This window comes from Seriola dumerili, unplaced genomic scaffold (assembly GCF_002260705.1).
Source record: "Seriola dumerili isolate Sdu_G_001 unplaced genomic scaffold, Sdu_1.0 BDQW01000116.1, whole genome shotgun sequence".
Taxonomy (NCBI): Eukaryota; Metazoa; Chordata; class Actinopteri; order Carangiformes; family Carangidae; genus Seriola; species Seriola dumerili.
In genome coordinates, this window is record NW_019174371.1 from 773383 (window position 1) to 789312 (window position 15930).

A 15930-nucleotide genomic window follows, 5' to 3' on the forward strand; every position below is an offset into this window, starting at 1 on the left:
CACATTATGCTGTTTGTACAGTTTGACAGATGACATAAACATCTTACTTTGAAGTCCACATCTCATGATGGAGTTTACTTTACCAGAATGCATTTGGGCTCTGCATAATCTACAGTGTGAGAGGCAGAGTTTCAAAGGCTGTACGGGTGGCTGCACTGACACTTTATGTCTGTGGTGATGTCAATGTATTGACTTTGCAACCCAGATACTGCAGTAATGCTCCATTAAACTAACTGTTTGAGAAGTGGAGGGGAACTCTCAAAGGGCAGGCCGCACCAATTAAAACTGCACACACATGCATTTACACTCACCTACATTCAAGTAGGAAAGTCAAAGTAGCGGCCTTTGAGTGCGCTGTGAGTGATTCTTTAAATAGTGGGCGGAGTCATATGAATATATGTCGGCGGGATGTTTTTCTACTGATCCGTTGTGTTAACCTTTACCTCTCACCCACCCACCCGTCCTCCCACCTCGCTCCATCTAAATCTCATAAACGAAAGTTGTAAAGAGAGGATGAAAGAGTGCACTCTGCCTAATGGATGTGTGTGTGTGTGTGTGTGTGTGTGTGTGTGTGTGTGTGTGTGTGTGTGTGTGTGTGTGTGTGTGTGTGTGTGTGTGTGTGAAAAAGTGTGTGAATTTGTTGAGTTTTATTGCAACCTAATTTGAAAATCCCTAACACAACTTGTAGCTGCAGCTTGTGCACACTCACGAATGAAAAGATGTTTCTTGAACTTCCTGGTTCTTTGACGACACGATCTGGTGCAACTTCTCTGTGTCTCACCTTGGCGCCGTCACACCTGTAATCACAGTGAAGAACACCCCTCGGTATCGTGTCTCTCGGGTGCCGTCGCATTGAAAGCTCCGCGAGAAAAATCCGAGGCAGTGACAGCCTGGTGCACATGAGTGGTGAAATTATGAGAAAGGAATCACATAGACAGGAAAGGTTGTTTGGAAATACCCCCGTTTCAGCGTTCAGTGGTATGGCATTCAACCTTCACGCAGCGCTCGTTTTAAGACCACACAGAATTTCACGGTTACTTGGTTATGAAGCAAATGGTTCAGTGGGTCTTCATTTGTCACAAGTGAAGGGCACAAAATAAATCACTTAAGTGGAAAGGATGTTTATAACCATTTTTTTTTTATTTTTTTTTTATGGTTTCCATATATTAGTGCGCTTTCTGTCCTAATCTGTTTGACTTGGGTCATTTAGGACGGGGTGGAAGCTGTCAACCGAAAGAAGGTGTCGATCTGGTTCTGCTCAGACTGGTATGGTAAAGAGCAGACCAACCACAGGATACTGAGATGAGATGAGGTGATTTTGACATAAAGATAAAGATACTATAAAAAAGGTAACAGTCTACTATCAATCTGTGGCCAAAGCAAACTCCTAAAAGGTTTTGTGTAAGTAGATGTCCAGATATATCAACTAAAACAAAAGTACGTTGGTAGTTTCTCATTAAAAGGTGAGGGAGACATGGCTGCCACGCACTATATTTCTCTGGGAGTTCCTCTTGCAACTTCCCTGCAGTGCGCTGTAGTGCTGGACTGGTTCTTTTCTAGATTTCCAAGTTCTCGATTTGTTCAGTGGTTTTAATAGGTCTGGTGTTGATGGGTGAGTAAAGAGTTAAATAGGAGGGATTAAATACGGGCATGTCATCTTGCTAACTGGAAGATAATGTGCTAGCTAGCGACACAGCTACATTCATGAAAAACAGTGACAGAAAAAAGGTTTCAAGAAGATTAGTGCAGCTAGTTGCTTTGCTGTGGTGGGAACTCTCAGGTTTTTCTCTATAATAGGATATAATGTATGTTAATGAGATAATGTATGTTACTATGTATATTTAGTTGTGTAATTTACTTTTATTGCTAGCCATTCTAGATCCTACAGGTCTATGTTTACCTACCTGTGCTGTTTACTTGTGAGTAAATCTTGCCCGGTGGTTTTGGGTCTGACTGCAGCTTCAGACCATATGCTCCAAGTTGCTTGACATTTCTCTAAAACTTTGTATATCATGTAAAATTCACGAGTGAAAAAAACAACAACTCCTAAATGTGTTAATTAGTTAATTATGAACTTAAATTGACTTTGCTTCTGTTACGTAACAATCCTCCTGTTCGGCCCGACGCGGTTCTGAGTCTCACATCGTTCTCTGGGAAGATTTATGAGAGTTTTTATGACTGTTTATCATCCTTACAGTAATTATAGTCTGGAGGGTCACACGGGTGTGTGTATCTGCTTTAAGAATCTCTTAAAAGGTGTATCATAAGCAGATAAGCTTGTTTTGAGCACATCCACTGCATTATTATCCAATCAGGATACAGACACTGACTTATACAACATTTACTGTCGAGCAGCCTAATAAATGACTCTTGCATGCTGATAATTCTCATAAAGTAACTCAACATGCCTTTTCTATCCCTCACAGAAAAGCAGGGAGCTATTAAGCGATGCAGTCTGTTTGTTAGTATTACATGTGTACAGGCTTTTATAGCAGACATTTCAATCAGTAGCCTACATATGCATTAAGAGACGTTCCATAAATGCCGTTATACCCCTGAGATTGTTCTGTATTTGTCATTATGAGCACTTTGTTACAGCGTCTCTCCTCAACCCTTAATCACTGTAAACAGTAAATAACAGACTGTCCTCCTGAGGATTCCCATTTTGGTAAAGCACATATTGAAAAACAAGACAACTCCAATAAGATTCATGTATCTTATAACGCAGATGAACATGATACGAGGCAGGAGTCGTGTATACTGCAGATCAGGGGTATTCAATTAAAATTCAAAGAGGTCCAGTTAGACAAAATTCCCTCAAGCAAATTGTTATAAATTAATAACAATACCTTCTCTATATAATAATATAATAACAATAAGTCCTTTTAGCATTTCAAGGAAAATAACATTCAGCTGTTTAGAGCACCAATCGGCAGAAACATAAATCGGCGTCTTTGCATCTGGGTGTGGATAGGACGACGCTTTGGGTCCAGATCCAGACTGCAGTCCACATATTAGTCACCTCTGCTGTTTAAATGCTATAATTTGAATGCTTGAGAGGCTTTGTGCTAATGGAGAGGATCACTGTAAAGCACCGGACCTTGAAGCAGTGTTGATATTTTTACCAAAAGGAAGTTGAAATTGAAATTCATAATGTTGCAAAAAAAAAAAAAACTTGAACTGTGTTTTATTGAAAATATGAATTGGTTTAAATTGAAAACCAATCCGTGTTTCCAGGAATCACCATGGGAACTGTCTACCATTTCAAATGTCAGCAAAGAAGCCCCAGCATTCATGTCTCTGTCTCTGCACCAGCTTTACGAGACGTTTGGTCATCATCAGGCGGCTGTCTGAGGGTCAACGCGTGCTGTCGTTGTCACACTGAATCTTTGTCTTGCTGTTTGATGGGACTTTTGCCACATACATCCTTTATAGCTTTGCACTACGTCTCCTCAGCTTTGTGTGTTTCTCCTCCGCCGGTAACTCAGGTCTCCTTGGCGAGTCCACCGTCACCGTCGCCGGGGCCCAGCGTTAATCCAACCACGCTTGAAGAACAGAGCGGCACCGCTAAGCGGTTTTACTGTAGATTCTCCTCAAGGTGAAGATCACCATGGAGATAATCCTCCATATTCACGAGGGCCAAGCCAAACGATTGTCTGCAATGAGTGATAATGAGCTGTGACAAATCAGGCCTGGAGTGGATGGCTAGGTTGTAGAACGACGTATGACTATGGAATTACATGTATGGCCCATCATCTTGTTAATAATCGCATAACACATGTAGTGATCATTTGGTTGGCGACGAGCGGGGAAACACTTGACTGACATTTTAATGTCTCAGTCAAGCTAATTAGACTTATGAGATTTGAGATGGGAAAGGTTAAAGTTGTGGCAGTCGTTCGGAGCGAGGGTTAAATACAGCACAGGAGCATGATGGGACCATTTCTGTGACGCTACAGCTGCAGTTTGCTGCTCAGCAAAATGAAGCGTTGCCGCTGAGGCCTGGTGAAGCAATTACAAGACCTCTTCAGGCTTTATTTAGGAGCAGCGCTGCCAACTAAATGGTTTTCTATAGGAATCCCAGGGGAAAAGATCATTAAGAAATAGCTCTCAATCTGTCCGTGATGCAGTGGGAGATATACTCCCCGTAGGTGTGTAGGTGTGTGTGTGTGTGTATGTGTGTGTGTGTGTGTGTGTGTGTGTGTGTGTGTGTGTGTGAGGTATACAGACCCACTGTGACCCGGGAGACGGCAGTACATCTGTTACAGATGAGGGGACTTCTTAAACACATTTCTATCAGCTGCTAATGTGCTACAGTAATGGAGGCAGGTCGCTGCTGATGATGTTGGAAGGTTGAAATAAATCCTCAATCAAGCCTCTTTCACTAATCTCACAAATTCAAATTCCACCGCTTGTAGCCAATTTGTCAGATTTTAATAAGGTTCAAAAGAAACATATGCTCCCCTGAGAACTTCCTGCTGATCATTCTTTGAAAATGGTCCAAGGTTGTATTTTTTTTAATTTTTTTTTTTTTATCTGGGCCCATTATGCAAACACCAGCGATTGCATTAAGGCTGAGGTGCTCGGGATAAAGTGCGAGTGACACATGTCAACACGCGCTGGCTGCTGGAGCGATGAGACGACGGCTCTGCAATTGCCTTTGATTAAGCGTCACCACCAGAAGCGATGCTGTTACAATGAGGAATATATTTCTGAGATGACGGGGTCATAATACTCCTCGCCCTGTCACACTCATCCCCCATGGTAATGGAGTAATAGCACGATGCTTGCCCCCCCCCCCCCCCCCCCCCCCCCCCCGGTGACTGGCACGGCCCACACAGAATTAAAACAAATAGAACACGCTGCCCACACATGCACTCCATCGTGCCCTGTTCTTTCTTCAACTGTACGCTGGGACCTACAATATTTCACGGCCCTGCCGCTGCTGGAGTTCCCCCATGACACTCGTGGCGATGAGTAATGAGGCTGCATGCGACCCAGGGGGATGGGATTACATTTTTCATTTTGGTTCAGAGGAGATATAAGTTTTAGGACCTCTGAATTGTGTGGTACACGCTACACTGTTTATCAAAAGCCTCTCAGATGTAGAGGTTATTTGAGAGGATGAAGTGTTGGGAACAGAGAGATGTATTGAGATTCAACATCAAACCTTTTTTTTTTGTTTCCTAATGATGAAAGAACGAGGAAGAGGAGAACGAACGCTATCCGGCCCACAGGAGTGGAATGAAAAGAGCAGCTATTTGTCTGGCCGCGTGAAACTAGAAAAGAGCAAATAAGAAATGTCTTCGCAAGAATACCAGTGAAATGAAAGCAGAATGTGATGTTTACCAATGGCAACGGGTCTGGTCCTACATGATTAGTAAGAGTACATCAGGCATTGTCTGGGCCCAGAAACTATTTGATATAGAAGACATTGATTAAAAAGAAAGCTCGGATTTATCCCTATGTTATGAGTTCAAGGCAAGGAGGGATAAAGATGGTAAGCAATATGCCATCTGTGGTCTCATGCAGCCTCACCAGTGAAAAGTGAAGTATGAATTTGTCAAAGCACTCGACTGTTTGCAAGATCCTCCCTTGAACAGCGGTCGTCCAATCACAGTTTAACGGCTGTAACTAGGCAAAGGATTCCTATAAAAGCTTTAGATTTCCTCACGAGTTGAATCAGTGTGCATGCTGGGGCTGCAGCAAGCTGTGGCGCCGGCAGGTTTATACTTCATAGTACGCACAATGTCCCACTCGCGCACATATGTCGAGTGAGTGAGCGAGAGAGAGAGATAGAGACAGAGAGAGAGAGATTCATTGATTCAGTGCCAAAGTTATGACACAACACCAACATAAAACTACCACATGCATTTCAAAGACCAACCAACAGGCCTGAAACACAACACCAGCAGCTAAATAACAGGCTACAATATACTGTTATACACTATATTGAATGTCCCCCAGAAATGTGCAGTAAAGTTGGCATTAAGCCACAGATTCCCTCATTTAGCATCATCATCATAAGAACAGTTGTCTAACTGCTGAAGATAGTAATAACAGCATGCAACAACAGCAAGACCAAACCAAGCTGCTACAATAAACAACCAAAAAGCCACATGAGATGATAAAATTAAACAGTATTCCTGCCTATTTGAATCATCAGACTCTTGCAGAACGTCCTCTGCATCAATTCCAATATCACGATGGATGTTCATCAGTGCTCCACGTCTGCAGAGTCAACACTGGGTATTAAAGCACCAAACTCCTCTTGAATCTAGACTCATAACGTTGGTGATTGGATTCAGCCAAAAAACACAGACTCTCAACAATTTTATTTTCTAGATAGGATGTTAAAAAACAGAACAAAATCATTAAAAAAATGTATGCAAAGGAACACACTGGAAGTAACAGCCGTGTTCGAGGCAGTGTTAGCATCTCTGGCTAATTCATTGACTACATTTTGTAAAAAAAAATTAAAATAAAAACATACTTAAAAAGATCCTCTGAGTAATATTTCCCCACTGAGTGGAAACCATTGCCCAGGGTGCTATTAGTCAGTGTGTAGGCTAACGCTAGTCGCTCTCTCCAGCTTGGGGAAAGCTAACACTCCTTGACTGTAGCTAGCTGGACATTTGCTAAACACAAAGGTAAATCCTCACCCTGAAAGCCTTTTTCCTTTTTTAACAGTAAAAAGGTAGATGCTATTTTAAAAGAGAAACACACACAAAACTGAGCGCAGTGTCAACTGACGCCTAATCGTCAGTTGGACATTGCTGATGCTGTTGCAGCGTTGAGTTTGCAGGATGAGTTGGAGCTATATGAATTAATGAGGTTCAGTGACGGAGAGTCACTCTGACATTAATTTGGTCTCTCCAGCACTTTGATGTCGATGTCCACCCTGGGACTCCTCTTTTTGTCTATGCAGACCATAATCCACTACTTGTCCACTTTGCATCCACTTTGCACTCCTCAGAAAATCCTAACCCGCATTCATTGGGGTTGGCATTGTTCATGCAGCCTTATCCATTAGCAGGCAGTCAGATCCTGTCAGTTTGTGCCCCAGTTCTACCTTGTTCTTCCTCCTGATTCTTCTCTTACGTAGTGTTTTAAAAAAAAAAACACTAAATTATACATTGGGTAATAATAAATGTTTGTCTATAATGGCATCTTGGGGTTTTGGCAGCATCTATTTCAAATTTGTCATGTCATTTTAACATATAACACATATATAGTTAGGGTCAGGATTTGGAGTGCAGAGTTCATGGGAGTAGTCCTGCAGGAAGCAGGAAGCAGGAAGTGAGGACTCAGACCTGCCGCGCTTCCATTCATACTACAGTTGAGGTTCCATATCAGTCTGGCGTTCCACACATGCGCATTTCACACTACACTCCAGGTGGTGGTGGTAATGCACCATAACATTTTTTATTTATTTTTTGCTATAAATGTGGATTAAAAGTTATGAAAATTAATTACACACAGTCTTTTCCTAAACTTGGGGTGATGGCGACAGGGATGGTGATGCAACAAGGTCCTAAAGAGGCTCAGCCATTGTTGTTACAACTTTATCTAGACAAAACACTCATTTACTACAGTTAAGACACTTGTTTTAATTTACTGCATCCTATGTGTTGTGGCTTCCTGCCAGTGGTCATATTAACACCAGAATTTAATTTGGGCTCCCAGGGTGAGTCTGTGGTCTCTCAGCTCTTTTCTTTTTCAACTGCATGTTGTTATTTTGGCTGAAATGATGTAATATTACATAAGAAACGCAGCTTTAAACACGTGACCAGTGCATGTAAGTAAGTAAGTATACAAACATGTACTTTTAATTACTTAATAAGGTTATGTGATTAAAGTTGTGGTTATGCTGGCTCTGCAGTGCTCTTTAACTCTTTGCCTTAAAGGACAATTAAGCTTATATAATCTAATGAAAGACACAGCACAGCTAAACGTTGTCATTATATGTTATTAACCTTCTCTGTGATTGAGTGTCACTTCATAGGTCAAGCAAAGAAGCTTGTGTATGATTAAACCCTGGCTGAACAGCTGTGTGGGTGAGCGCTGAATGTGCATAAACATGACAGTTTTAGAACAAACTCACTTGCCTCTATGGCTGCCCGACAGCCCGCGTCTCTCCACCTGCCCGCTCTCCGCTTACTGAAGATGAATGACTTCTAAGTGGCCATTACCTCGCGAAATGGCCTTAGAAGGGACGGCGTAGCCCTCGTACATGCTAATGTGACCGAATACCATAAAGTCTGGGTTTTATGCGCTAAAAAAAGGATCCATTATATGTTACAAAATATCACCTGAAAATGCACTTTTGATCTGGCAGCAAATTAAAAAACAGGTTTACGTTACGCAGTAAAGCGTTTAAAAGGTCACCATGCAAGTCACTTATGAATAGAAACAAAATGGAAAAATAACATACAGATATATATACAACATATACTTAAAGTATCAGAAGTAAACACAAGATATTATGTTTGATAGTTGGTAGTTTGATATATTATATAGGGCCTTTATATTATGTTAAATCTTGATTGGCAAAGTAACAGTATCAGATAAATGCAGTGGAGTTACAGCTTTGCTAGCAGCTCTGTTAGGTTGTTCTCAGTCACAGCGGTGCTTCTGCTAAATACTAATGTATTAGTATATATTAACATTTTTTTAATTAGCACTAGATATGAACCACAGCTGGGGCTGATGGGGAACGTCATTAGATTTACAGGTATTTGGTTATAGACCAAGGTGTAGGACAAATTAAGATGCTAATATGCAGATGCACCAAATTTCTATAATAACGTGTCCCATAATTCTCTAGACTTTTTAATAAAAGCCAAACAAATTCAACCTCATAGATCACCAAAGTCATTAAGAGACATCATCTTGGAACCATGAATGTCTGTAGGGAATTTTACATTTTGTGCCAGTTGGTCTTGGAGGTGTTAGGACACAGTATTTTACAGAGTAAGTAGAAAAACTCTTTTGGTGGTACTTCAGAAAAAAGTCAGAGGAATCATCAAAGACATTAGGATTCGTCCTCTGGGGATCAGGAATGTCAGTACAACATTTCATGGTTAACCTATTCAAATGTAGAGATATTTAAGTCCAGTCCAATATGGTGGACTGACCAACAGACTGCTACTTTAGTACTAGTACAACAGTATTAAAAGCAGGATTTGAAATATTGAATGTACTTGTAATGCAGCTAAATGTCTACTTATATTATCTTTTTTCTAATTAATTAACAAAAAAACGACTTTAATTACTGTTTGATAGTTCAATCTAATACCATATTTTATAATTTTATATCTGTTTGTTTAATCTTAAATTGCAAACTAACCAGTAACTATATGTCAGATAAATGTAGTGTAGTATAAGTACACAACAAAGTATATAAATAGTAAAGTAAAGTATGAGTGGTACAGTTCCTCAGTAAATGTACTTATATTCCACCAGTGGATAAACTAAGAGTCTTGATCTTTGCAGATTAAATTCTTTTCTCTTAAAAACAGAAAATCCATTGAAGCCCAACTTACTGAGGAAAAGGCACGTTCCCCCGAACCCTGCCGATCTCCCACGCTTAATTAGCCCCTCATTCTAATTCACCTCCTGTATCGGGGTGCATGTGTCCAGCATCTGGTCACAGCTGCAGCAAAATGACTGCTCTCCATAAAAAAATTAGCTAAGGTTGTGGAGCACTGAGACGGTATGTGTTTGGAATTGAAATAAGTGTTTTCCAGGTCAGCGTTTATCTGTGTGTGTCTGAGCAACTCACTAAGTGGGAACGTTCAAAACACCATATAGCCGGACTCATTCGCCCACATATGGCCTGCCTTAGATTTGCTCTGACAGGTCCTAAGTGCTTACACCAGCTCAATTAACAGCCAAGTGTTATTTTAGATGACACAAGTACTAAGTAACTATTCTAATAATCCCATTAATTGTAACTGGTAATAAGTGCAGTAAGAACTTAATGGATATGTTGATGTACAGTGCTTTGGCAGCAGTTTGTTGTGGCTGGCCTGAAATATAAGAAACAAAAAATTGCAGTTTCATTGCATCTGCATATGAGTAACATCACTTATTGGGTAAACGACTGGAAGAAGAGCTGTATTCTATTTTCAAAGTGTGGGATGGGTGTATGTGTGTAACAGAGGGTGAGATGCTCTGTTTAACTCGCAGGGTATTCAGCACACTCTCCTCTTGTTATGGCTGTGGCTCGTCCTTTATGTCTGTCAGACTCTCGGGGAAGCGTTTGATGGCTGCGAGCTAACCGACCCAGCGGTAAACGAAGTGTTTGCCTATGGATTCCTTTAAAAAGCGGCTCGCCCTCGGCTATTGCTAATTCCACTCATTAATAGTTGTTATTGTCAACTTAATGGTATTGACAGATGGCAGAACTGACTACACAGCTGATTAATGCATGCTGCCGGTCAACAGCGTGGCCACCGCTGCTTGTCACGACAGTATCAGAGCCGTTCCAAATGTTATTAGACAGACACTGGCACTGCGGCTTTTTAAACAAACAACACAAGGAATCATAGGAATTTGAAACAGCTGCAAAATCAATCAACCTCAAATCAACCTTCAAACTGACATGAAATATGCCATTACCTATTGGCAGCTCAATAACAAAAGCAAATAATTGCACAAAATCAATCAGCAAATTCATCTATGGATGAAAAGCTAACCTCTTGACTCCAATATCCAATATCGTCCTAATTTCACACTGCAGTGGCGCTTAGTTAGAATGTATATTATTTATATTTCTCCTCTGTGCAACTAGACCCTGTACATTCACTCACTCAAACAGCTGTGCAGCCACAAAAGCTACTGTAATCTCATTAATGGATGTGTTTGTTTGACAGTGTGGCTTCACTGCACTGAATATGTTACAAATCAGCTTGTCCAGCACAATGTGTGTCAGTCCGGCTATTATCACTATGACATTGTGGGTAGTTAGTGTTTTCGGTCCGACCTTTTGTCTGTATAATAGTGGGAATAATCATTACAGCTACATTTGGACCAGTGCTAATTGCATGGCTGCCCTATTACCCTACGTGGCCAGACTGGTAAGCATATGATGGCCCACGAGGGGCCTGATGCTCACTCAATTACCCGCCAACCGTTTTTATATGTAAAGATTTTACTCAGCTGTGGATGGTTCCTCTAAGAGCTTGTTAACATTGTTTGTGCGCTCACTGTCTGTTGTGCGGATGCAGGCAACATTGATTATATTTAGCATCGGCTCGGGGTGATTCAGTAATTAGTAGCTATGATACCGCCATGTATGACCTTTGAATTTTGCTGTATTATTTCTCCCCTAAAGCTTGTGTGCTGAGACTAAAGATACCCAGGAAATCAGCATTTTCAAGACTCTATATTCAGCCAAATTCAAGGAAGCTGCGAAACCGTGCTAGCTTACATTTGGTACTATAAAGATTTTAAATGAGATGTGAAGCAAAGGGGCCGACAAGCTATTTTTGATTAGTTTGTGGAAATGTACAAAAATGTTGTTTTAAAGGTCCCATGTAGTATAAAGTGAGATTTCCATGTCTTTTTTTGGTTATACAGCAGGTCTAGGTTCTATATTAATACTATGAAAGTATCAAAGCACTCAGTCCACAGAGAAATGCACACAGCCTGTATTCAGAAACTGAGCCTTAAAACCGGCCGTCAGGGCTTCTGTAACTTTGTGATGTCACCACTCTCAGCCAGGCTCCAAGCCCCGCCCACTCATTTCGTGTCAGTATGTGTCTCTGGCTGATGCTGACTCTCTTTTCGTTCCACTTTGAAACAACTCTTGACAAAAGTATCTGCCTCATTAGCTTGCACATGCTGCACTATGCTCTGTAGCAAGCCGCCAACTTGTCCTGTCTGTCATTGGGTTCTCAAAGTAACTTTATAAAAACACTCAAATTCAAACACAAAGTTTGTGGACTGTAAAACCAAAAGAAAGAGATGAAATATGCTGAAAGCCTCTCTAAAGCTAATGCTAACTGCAAAATCCTTAATTTTTATGAAAATGATCATTACAACCCCAAGAAATAATTCAAATTAAGCTTTAATGCGTTCTTTACTTGGCGGAACTTTAAATATCTGCAAGTTTATATTCTCATTCTCCTATTTATGGTTTCTGAGATGTGTCATGAGTGGTCACTCATTAGCATGACTTTAGGAAGCAGCACCGGTACACTGGCATCTCGTATACAGTGAACATTCAAATTCAAGTGAATGGGAAAGTGATCAGAGATGTTTGAAACCTGCTGTATATTCTAAACATAGCCTCAGGTACATCTATTTTTCTGTGCAGTACGGTGTAATTTGAGATCCTCTTCCCCCCACGGCCTTTTCAATTACCAGAATTCGCTTTCTGCTGTTGCTGGCAGAATATCAGCTGAGGCCCAGCTGACTCTGTGCAGACGTATTTGGAGAGGATTAAACTAGCTAGCAACTAATAAAAGGAGGTGTTGCAGTATGCATATAGGGACTTCATGGGGCTGCTTGACTGTGGTGGTGAGCAGCTTGTGTAATTATCAGAGCCATAGATGGAGAAAAATGATGAAGGGTGGGGGGTAGGGGAAACAGGAGAAGAGATGGGAGCTAATGAGGGAGGGAGGAAAGTGCTGTGATGGAAGAACGAGGGAGGGAAATAACGGATGGGTGACAAAGATGGAAAGACAGAGGGTGGGTCTAATGTGCGGCTTTATAAAGAAGAATTATACCCACTGAATAACACTAAATGATTCTCTTTAGAAACAGGAAATGACTTACAACATGCTTCATTGCTCACCCTTAGCTCCTTTAAAATATGAGTCAAGGACTTTTCTGTTTGTCTTTCAGCCTGAGTTTATAAATTTGAAACATTTTGTACTAAAAGATAAAGTGATTCATTCGTTTCTTCTAAAGATCTGCAGGACTGTAACCCTGCAGGCATCTGCAATGACACTGTAGAAAGGAACGAAGCAGCAATCTAAACAATGTGAGTGTAACTCTAACCAACAATGAAACCAATGGAAGCTTTCTTGCTCATGCTCCATGGAAAATTGGCCTGATAATTAGTCCTACTGATGCCGAAGCACAATTTGTAATTAATAATACCTTGGTAATAAACCCTTCTACACTTCTCAATATGTAAGAAACACACACATACACACACACACACACACACACACACACACACACACACACACACACACACACACACACACACAACACACAGCATGCTGTACTCCCAAAGTTGATCACCGAGCTATGTCTGGATGCATTATGCTTCAGGATGCAGTAAGCACCTCACACAAGCCTTTTTATACCATCATCAATACATTCCAGGGCCAATTACTGTGGACATAGCTGATGGAAATCAGATTGTTTCCCTGATTCTTGATACCAGTTTCAGGCAGGTAATCAGAAACTTGTAACTGATCGCATTTTGAAGCTCCCAGCTGACTAGTTTTTCATTATTTATCGAATCTCTGCTCCGGTACCTGACAACAGAAGTTCCAGGGGCTTAATGAATGAGACTGTAACATGACAGCCGCTCAGATGTTCATATTTCTGGAGAATGTGAGTCAATGTTTATACCTCTCTCTTTCTCTGTTTACTGCTCAGACGTACGGTGGTGTTCAGCTGGAGTCAGAGACGTTTTCACTAATGATTCACTTGAATAGTCGTTTATAACTCACATGTGCAACAAAGGGTCATTATACATTCTCATTATGTTGGCAGTCTATGTAGATAATATGTATTTTGACCAGTGATGGTTTTATGCTGTGGTAACAACATTGCTGCCAATTATTAGAAATAATATATTATATATATAAGCATTTGTCACAATCAATGTTATCTGAATATATTTATTTAGATAATATGGCTTGTAAGTAACTAGTTTGTGTTTCTGCTTCCTGTCAGCCACCGCTGTGTCGGGTTGTTTAGCGAGCAGCTGTTTGTCAGTCTGGAACTTCTAGTCTCACTCTCTGAGCTCTGTTGTTCTCAACCAGTTCCGGGGGTACGTCCTCGGGGACTTCTAATCCATACTCCGCCGCAGATGTTCCTGCACACTATCCCAGCCACTTGGTGATGCGTCTCGGTGTACGCTGTCGCAGCTCGCATCTTGCACCTTGCTACTATCTGCTGGACTGTCTCGGGGGCATTTTTTGCACAGCCTGCAGCTTGGGTCTTGTCTGCTGCGGTAGACCCCATGGCCTCTTCTTGTGCTGCCATTATCAGAGCCTCTGTGCTGCCACATATGGGTTGAGCACATATATATATATACTATCTATAAACCTAGCTCTGCCAATAAATTACTGGAGGCTATTTTTGTGCGTTCGCTGCATTTCGCTGATAATACTTTTGTACTTACAGGACACTACACACACAATTATTCCATCACTGCTGGTTCATCGTGACCTTATTTTCTCTATCCTTTCTCTTAGTATGTTACTTATAATAAGCCATTTGCCATATACTTCCAAAAATCTCCATCTACATAATAAATACTACCTATACATTTTCTATTATTCCATCATGATGATCAACTTATATTAGTAATTATACATTTGTTTTGAGCTAGGAAGGACATAACAAAAATGTGTTTTTAATGCACCGACAATGACTTGTCTTATTGTGTTGAAGCTAACAGTTTAAATAAGGCGTTACCATATCCTGACTTTCTAACACTGAGCAGCAGGTAGGGGGATGTGAGGTGGGCTGATATGACTTTCAGCGGCGCGTGCTGCTGACAGGCTGTTGTTTTCTTAATTATCAGCTGGTAAAGATGTTAACAGAGGTATTGATGGGCCTTAATTGACCATATGGCTGTTTGTTTGTGTAGCTGGAGATTGGCCAGAGAATGTACTGATAAGACAACCCCCTCCCCTCCCAACACACACACACACACACACACACACACACACACACACACACAGAAGGAGCCAGCATAGCATATAATTTGTTTGAGTTCTACTTCCTAACCACAGACCTTCAGAGTGTGTCTCCCAACATTATTGGCATTGTGCTCTGCGCTGACATTATTGCTGGCTCTGCTGCTTCTTCATGCAGTGGTGCTTGTGTATGTATATGTGTGTATTGGGTATATGTCTTACTGAGGAGGGGGTGGGGCTCGACCACCTGCTTGTTCAACCAGACTCGGCCTGTAGGCTCTGTGAGTCTGAGAAAAAAAACAATTAAACGCTTTTTTTTTCCTTCTTTGCAGATTCTTTTTGTCCTAAACTGATTAATCCGGCCACGCATTTTAATTGCAGAACACTTTCAACTGTTCTTCTTTCCTTGGATTGTTAGCAAGCCTTTTCTTTTTTTTTCATGCATGTCTCACAAAGTGAAAGTGAGGTGATGTCAGTAGGCGGCGCCGAGGCCTCCTAATCATCTCTGTGGGTTTTTGAAAAGAACTCATAAAATATTGAGAGCTACATGTAGGAGTTAGCTCCAGCACCATGATCAACCTTTTTCCTGCTTTAATCATGAAGTTTTTCTCTCCGTCTTTGGGTTCGTCAACAAGCTGCTTTGACTTTGACTCTGTGCCGGTCCCAGAGTAAAAAACAAAAACAAAAAAATAAATAAATAAATAACGGTGGAATGAAAGAGGGGGATCAGTTGAAGTGGCTTAATTTGATGCAGACAGATTGCAGAGGTCTGTACAGAGACACTTGAGCCTGGTACATTGGGCCTGGTGTGTGTCTGTTTGCCTACAATGAGTGGGAAGACTTGGATGGATTTCGTGTTTCATTCGAACTCGTCAAGTTTTATTTCAGAATATTTTTAATGAAATTACCCCTCCCTTCCTACCCCCCCTCCTGCACCCCTCTCCCCCTACACACACACACACACACACACACACACACACACACTGACAGTTAATGTTACTGCTCTCAGTATTTTTAATTATGAGACTTGTCTGAACAA